The 7,983-nt window shown below is 38.2% G+C and overlaps 1 pseudogene; it reads right to left on the reverse strand.

Annotated features, from left to right (window-relative positions):
* Positions 1-979: 979 nt before the first annotated feature.
* On the reverse strand, positions 980-2,682 carry LOC145976324 (uncharacterized; annotated as a pseudogene).
* Between the last annotated feature and the right edge of the window lie 5,301 nt (positions 2,683-7,983).

Here is a 7,983-nt window from a genome sequence, read left to right on the forward strand (position 1 = left end):
TAAATTATTTTTTCCTTTGGCAAATCATTGCATTTAAATCGTTTGCTTTTTTGATTATCGTTTTCGTTTTCTAGAGACTTTTTTTTAAGAATTTTTTTTCTAGATGTGTTATCTTTAGCTTCCATAATATATTTCGGATTTCTTATTGGCATATGTCTATTATGCCGACTGTCCAAAATTTCTGGTAGCATACATTCATAATAAAATCGTAATAAAAAGGATAACATTTTATCCTTCCAAAAAATATTGTCTTTATTAACACGCACTATTTTTAAGCTTTTTGGCGTCCACACAGTGAATATGCAATAATCTCGCTGCGTTATATTTAATTGACCTTGAACCTGATAGAAAAATCGATGATTTCGATTCATTTTATCAGGATTTTTTTTATCAAAGATGCCTTTTAATTGAGGCAATGTTTCTACAGCCTCTTCCGCTGTTAAATGTTCAGCTGACAAAGGACATTTTATTTCTACCAGACCATCTTCATCTATAAGTCCGTCAGAAGTAGCACCTAAGCACGGATTTGTAATATCGATGTATAATCCGCAAATTTTAATCTCTTTCTTTAGTTTTGCGACCAATTCTTTTCTCGCAATTTTCTCCCTCTCGCGACCATATTTCATAGCCACAGAATCGATAGAAAAAGGATATAAAATGTTCTTTACACTTGCAGCGCAAGATGTTGTCGGTCTCATGCAACATACAATTCCAAAATTAGATGCCGTCAACATATCGCGTCACAATAATTGCCATAATTCAGATTCGCATTGTCCTACTGTATCGCGTTCAATTTTTTTCCAATTTTTTCCATTTTCGAGCAATTTTTCCAAATGATTTTGCCGAAGTTGCTCGAATACATCAAACGGTAGATCTGATTTTTGTGATTGCGGACCGTAATGACAATCTGTTCCAAACTCACGTTTAAATTTTTTTTATTTTCCATCCATTTCTCGAGATTCTTTGGTTTTTGCAATTTTTATTTGTCGTCGCTTTTCCAAATTTTCGACAACGGTTGGAACATTCTTATGCATATTTTGATATATTTGTTTAATAATTTGTTGCGTATTATATTGTACAACTGCTCCTGCAATTCTAGCATTATAAGAACCTCTTTTTCCAAAATTAATGCGTTTTCCACCGATTTCTTTGCAGATAATCGAATTAAATGATTCTGCAGGATTGTTGGTCAAATTTAGCAACAAGCTGTCGGAAAAAGCACTTAAATATGTGACAGCATTGTCTATTTTTTGGTAGAGACCATATAATTTCAATAACGGTACATAATTTTTCTGTATTTCATCATTTTCTTTGCAGATACGACCGCGTTTCTCACATCACTTATGTTCACCGAAAATATGGCTAGGAATGTTTAATATATCTTTTTGTAATTCCACAGCCTTACTATTATGAGGTTACCTTTCCTCTCTTCGTAGAGCGGCTGCCTCTATTATTTCATTTCGTATTTTTAAAATGTTGTTTTTTACAACATTTCGTAGTTGTACGAAATCACGCTTTCTCTGCGTTTTCAGCTGAGTCATCTCTGCCACAGCTTTCAATTTTTTAGAGATTTCGGAGCAAATGATTTGTGCATTCTACTTTTTTTACTGTCACCATTTGTTCGCGATATGGCCTATTATCAACGATGGCCTGATATACGCTGCTATCATCATCAGCAATCACTGTTTTATAAATTAATCTATGCATTTCGATGCTATTTTTAAAACCTTCTACAATAGCATCGCTCTCCATACTTGTGGAGCTTGCATTGCGATCAAAATTTTTATAGCACTTATGAACTTTTGGTTCTATGCTTTTTCGATTTGCTATATCGCACACCGTGCAAAATTTGTTGCGGATACCAACGAAGAGGATTTTTCGTGTACGGTAACCAATTATGGCACCAATACCGGAAAGTGAATCATAGGCGGTGCCGTATGATCTCTTCATCCAACTGCCATCTGCTACAACGGTTATATATGGAATACCGTTGATGGTTTCATTTTTTTCGAGAGCGAGTTGCTTTTCAATCTCGCCTGCCATTTTCATATTTTTCATGGCTGTTTTTTCAAAATCATCAACTAAATCTTCGCGATACTTTATATATGTCTTTTCAGACATACAAGAAATATTCATAACTGCACATAACTCTTCTAACTGGGCATAACCAATTCCAACTGTAATAGTTCCAGTTGTAGCAGCTTTATTAATATCTAATGTTTCTGGTTCTATGGGTTCTGATCAGATATTGGCTTCATAATTGCATATTTGACATTTGAAAAAATATTGCGTCAGCAACCCATGGCGACAAGAATTGATGAGTTTCCAATCTTTAAATTGGCACTCTATTCCTCGCGCATGGTTATCAAATGTTCTGTGCATCTCTGTCCATATAAAAGAAAAATCGACAATGCTACGACCTTTAGGCATGCATTCTTGGATACGATTTGTATCCAAAAGGCCTTTATCGATAACAAGATTTTCATTATCTTCACTATGTGCAACTTTTTCTATATACATATCTGGTACGTCTCTTTTCATATGTTGGTACTGCATTACCTTGGTACTGATGTTTGAATCCATCTTGTTGGATAATGATTCCATTGATTCAACAAACTCGATGGATTCATCTTCAGTACCATTAGTAAACTTTGTACTATGTTGACTTTCAACCTGCTGCATTTTTAACATCTGCCGCCTAGAAAAAAAATATAATATTTAATATATATTGACACGCATTTCGAACATCATATCAAGAAACATTATACTCATTATTCTTTTCAATTTTCGATACAAAACTTCAAAAAGGTACAATCTTAAAAGTAAAAACAGTTCTTCTTATTTTATTGTACAAAATTTACCATATACAATACAATATTATGTTTAATTAATACCTCTAAGAGTAAATATAGCTAGTACATGATATACTCTTCTGGCATTATTATTACGATTAACCAGCCCACGTCGGAATAGACGCCTCTGGCATTATTATTACGATTAACCAGCCCACGTCGAAGTAGACGCCTCTGGCACCAATTACTATTAACTAACTACTATTTATATCAATTGTTATTTTGTTAATTTTTAATATTATACTAATAGAGGAATAATTTAATATCAATAAATAAGAAAAGAACTGTTCTTCATATTCTAATTTAACATCTTGTGGATGTTAAACTGGCGGTATACGTTTATTTTTATCGAAATATAAGATTAATATTGAAATTTTGTTATTCGATGAAAAAAAATCGTAGAACAATTTAAAAAATCGTAAATTTCACTTTCAATATTTGATACATGTACAACATATTTGTTATATACAGAGTTTATTTATTACACAAATAATACACTACTCAAAAAAAAAATACGGAACTTTTTGTATCGTACAAATTGGGCTATTTTCAAACCACTCCTTGAAAAATCATCGTACACAAAAAATTAAAAAAGCATTTTGAAAATAGAAGTTTCAACTTTGACGCGCAATTGATAGTTTTTAAAAATTTTTTTATTATCTTATATTATTATATATTTTATTTTTTTATTTTCTTTTTATTATCTATAAATCTATTAGCAGATGTGTTATTACAATTGTATAATTACAAACTGTATAAATAATTGTGTAAATTGTAATAATATTCGTTGGCTAGGTTACAGTAATTTTAATAAAAGTAGACTATTTTATGAAATAAATCTCTTCGATAGATACATTAAACCCCATTAACTAATTGTAAAATGTTTGCTGTTATTCTAATATTATTGCTGATATTTTTTATTATCGTTCAATAATAACGTTACAGCGGATGTGGTTTATGTTAGCTAATACGCACACATCTATCGAACACGTTTATTTCATGAAATAGTCTACTTTTACTAAAATTATTATTCTAACCAACGATATGATTACAATTTACAGTTTTTTTATATAGTTTGTATAAATAATGTAATCGTATAACACATTTTGACATGTATAACGTGACAAAATAAAAAAATTTCTAATTTTACACCTTTTGAATATGCATGCGTATGTATGTGTATATGTAGGTGTATGTATATGTACACACACACATTGTGTATATGTCTATATTAATTAATATATATTTATTTAAGGAAAAAGTGAACCACTGGTTACAAATGTTCTCTCCCCGCTTGTATCAAAAAGACAAGCAGAGAAATCTGAAGCAAGTCGTCAATAGCCACGACAGGATCATCATCATCAAAGTGTGCAGTAACGACGATGCAAAAATCAACAGCCACAATTACGGAACCTATACTGAAATCGTCAGCAGAATACGACGGCGATGATACAAAAGGATACAATGCGACGACAGCAACTATGCAAAAGGGTACAATGACAGAGCCGATACCAAAGTGTGCGACAACGGTGATGACTTACCAAAATAAAGGAAAAGAAAATATGAATACTACAAATATAAAAGTAAGTAACTGCATATTTAATTACTGCATACTTTCCTTTTTATTGTATGCAGATATTAATAATATCTGGATTTTTCAAATTTGTAAAATAAATATATTAGAGACGTCCAAAATTTTATTAAAATTTTGATGTGTGATCAGCTATAAATATTTAAAATAATTAAAACATATTTATAATAAGAGTGTGAAAAATTTAAATTTTTTTACAATCTTTATAATAATAAATTTAGAAATTAAAATCGGTTTTATTTTGTTTAGATGGAATTTAATTATTCTGTATGAAATTAACTATTAACGTATTTCCATTGTCACAAATAACAAGACATTTGACTGATACTAATATATAGGATACTAATATGTACGAGCTCTCTCAAAACTAGATTCGGCTTAATCCACCTAGACACTTTTTCCGACCGTATCAACGAATCCGAGCGCACTCCGGTTCGATCGAGGGATCTCGATAATCGGTCCAACATCCGACCGCCTAACGCCGGTGCATCAAATCTCGAGGTAGAGTGGAGAGCTACCTCGGGCGAGTACTCTCGTCGGCACGGCGCTCCCGGAAATTTCCTATCTATACCGGGAATTATTTCTGCATTTCTAAGAAACACCTGTTCCGAAATTACCAGCCGATTCACGGAATCACACGTCTACGAAAGACGTATATAGAAAAACAGGGCTAGACCGACCGCCCAGACGCGTATATAGAAAAACGAGACGCGCTACATCAAACGATCATTGAACCCGCCGGATTGTAAACACGCGCGATACACGAAACATCTTGCATTGCGAAAGCGACGTTATTACCGGATTATAAGAACACGAAACGTCTTGCATTACGAAAGCGACGTTATTATTGAATTATAAGAAACTCTCTCTGCATTTCCGAACAACGCGTTTCTTGCGTACAACCTCTCGTGCATTTATACCGTGCGATACAACCACGCATATATTCTTAACATATTCTTCGTCCAACGAAAACCGTACAACACCACGCGTTTCGCGCATTGTTATATACACCACGTGCAACACACATACACTCACGTTGTAACACACACACACACACACACACATACATTGTATGAATTATAATAAATACCTATTCTTTTTTTTTACATTCACACACGCTCTCGCTTTTTTTTTTTTCTACGACAACCGGACTCTGATCCCGACTCCGTCTATCCGACGGCGATTTAAGCGGAAATCGTCCGTGACATTGGCGCCCGAACAGTTTTAAAACCGGAATACGTAGAGAGCGTGCGAGTAAAAGAATGAAAGCGTGGGTATACAAACTGAACAAGGATCAGTTAACCGCGATGGCGAAAGCGCTAAATATTGAAGACACGGGTACTCTGGAGGAACTCCGCAAACGAGTGGGCCGATTCGCGGATGAGCATCCCGAACAGTTTGACGCATTTGAGGCGGGCGCGGGAGAATTAGGCGCCCAGGGGGCGATGCTCAGTTTAACAGTTCCGACTCCGACAAATCCGGAATTCCGAACACCCACCGCCACAGATATGGCATTCGCGTACGAGGGGAAAACAATTAATCAAATTCGCAAATGGGGATGCCATTTTGACGGCCGGGACCCTGTCGCGTTTTTAGAAAGGGTAGGGGAATTAAGACAGGCGTACGGGTTCACACCAACTCAACTACTACAGGGGCTCCCAGAATTATTGAAAGGAGATACTCTCCTATGGTTTAGGAATTATCGGGATTCCTGAGAGACATAGGGCGACTTTGAGCGCGATTTTCGAAGGCAATTTTTGCCACGGCGATACGTGGCCACACTGCGTCGAGAAATTATGGGGCGGCACCAACAGTCAACAGAGAAATTTGCACAGTACGTCACGGTAATGATGACACTGATGCGTCGGACCGGGGGATACTCGCGAGACGAGCAGCTCGAGGTAATCTACGAGAATATGAACCCGGCGTATAAACATTACGTGAGGATCGACGACGTACGAAATATAATAGAATTGCAAACACGGGCCGCGGAATACGAGGATATAATACAAGAACAAAAGGAGGCAGTAAAACGGGAGAAAGACACCACAGCACCGGCAATAGCAGCGGTATACAATAAGAGAGACTGCTGCTGGCGGTGCAAACAAAGAGGGCACACGCGCGCACAGTGCCGGAGACAGACAAAGAAATTTTGCTCGCAATGCGGTCAGGACGGAGTCCTGACCAAAGACTGCCACCCGAAGGCGGGAAAAGCCTCCGGGGAGAACGCGGCCGCGAATACAACCCCGAGCCCCGCATAACTTTCACACCGCGACCGCATATGAAGATACACATTCAGGGACGGAGTTATAACGCCCTGATAGATGGGGGGTCAGAGATCTCATTAATCAATAAACACACGTCCGAGATCCTGAACACCGAAGGAATTGAGATCAAGGGAGAAAGAGGGGCAGTATGCCTAGCCAACGGGTCCACAGGCGAAACACATGGTTACATGACTCCCACTGCGAGTGGGTAACCGGACCATCACACACAACCTTTTGGTCCTCCCACACATGGAGGATAAAATAATTATAGGGATAGATTTGCAGTACCGACTCCGCTTGTGGGGATCCCTCCCCCGCCAAAGCACATCAAAAAATGGCTTCCAAGGTGCAATACGATCGGGGGGCAGGCCGTGCAAACTCCGGACGAGAAGGAACGACTGCAGCAGTTTTTAGAGAAGGAACTACGGGAATTCGAAAATATCCGCAGGCCAACCAGCAAAGTAGAGCACTACATACGTCTAAAAGAGGAGACGCCCATCAAACAAAGATACCGGTCACGCAATCCGGCCATGCAGGCAATTATCAATAAAGAAGTGGACGAGATGATGGAGCAGGGCGTAATCGAACCATCACATACTCCATGGAGCTCCCCCATCGTAATAGTGAAAAAGAAAGATGGCAAGCATAGATTCTGCATAGATTTTCGACGGATAAATGACGTAACACACAAGGATGCATACCCGTTACCGCAAATCACCGCGACATTGGATAAACTGAGAGAAGCACGATACCTGTCCACGCTCGACTTGAAAAGCGGATACTGGCAAGTCCCACTCGCACAGGAGAGCCGACCGATAACCGCGTTCACAATTCCGGGGAAGGGACTGTACCAATTCACAGTAATGCCGTTCGGGTTGCATTCGGCACCGGCTACGTTTCAAAGATTGCTAGATACAGTCCTCGGGCCAGACTTAGAACCTCACGTATTTGTCTATTTAAACGATATTATCGTAATTAGTAAAATGTTCCACGAACACCTCAAGCTGCTCGCCGAGACTTTCCGCCGCCTCCGAAATGCACAATTACGGCTGAACCCTGACAAGTGCAAATTTTGCGTAGATAAATTAAAGTACCTGGGGCACATCATTGACAGGGAGGGGATTCGGACAGATCCCGAAAAGGTTAGCGCAGTGGCCGACTGGCCAGAACCGCGAACAGTCAAGCAAATTCGGCAATTCATCGGGATGGCCTCGTGGTATCGGCGATTCATTGCGGGTTTCTCCGAGATAGCCGCGCCTCTTACGCGACTCAC

Source organism: Camponotus vicinus, unplaced genomic scaffold, assembly GCF_025532165.1.
Source record: "Camponotus vicinus isolate PSW18456_S1 unplaced genomic scaffold, iyCamVici1.0 SCAF_8, whole genome shotgun sequence".
In the NCBI taxonomy this organism is placed as follows: domain Eukaryota; kingdom Metazoa; phylum Arthropoda; class Insecta; order Hymenoptera; family Formicidae; genus Camponotus; species Camponotus vicinus.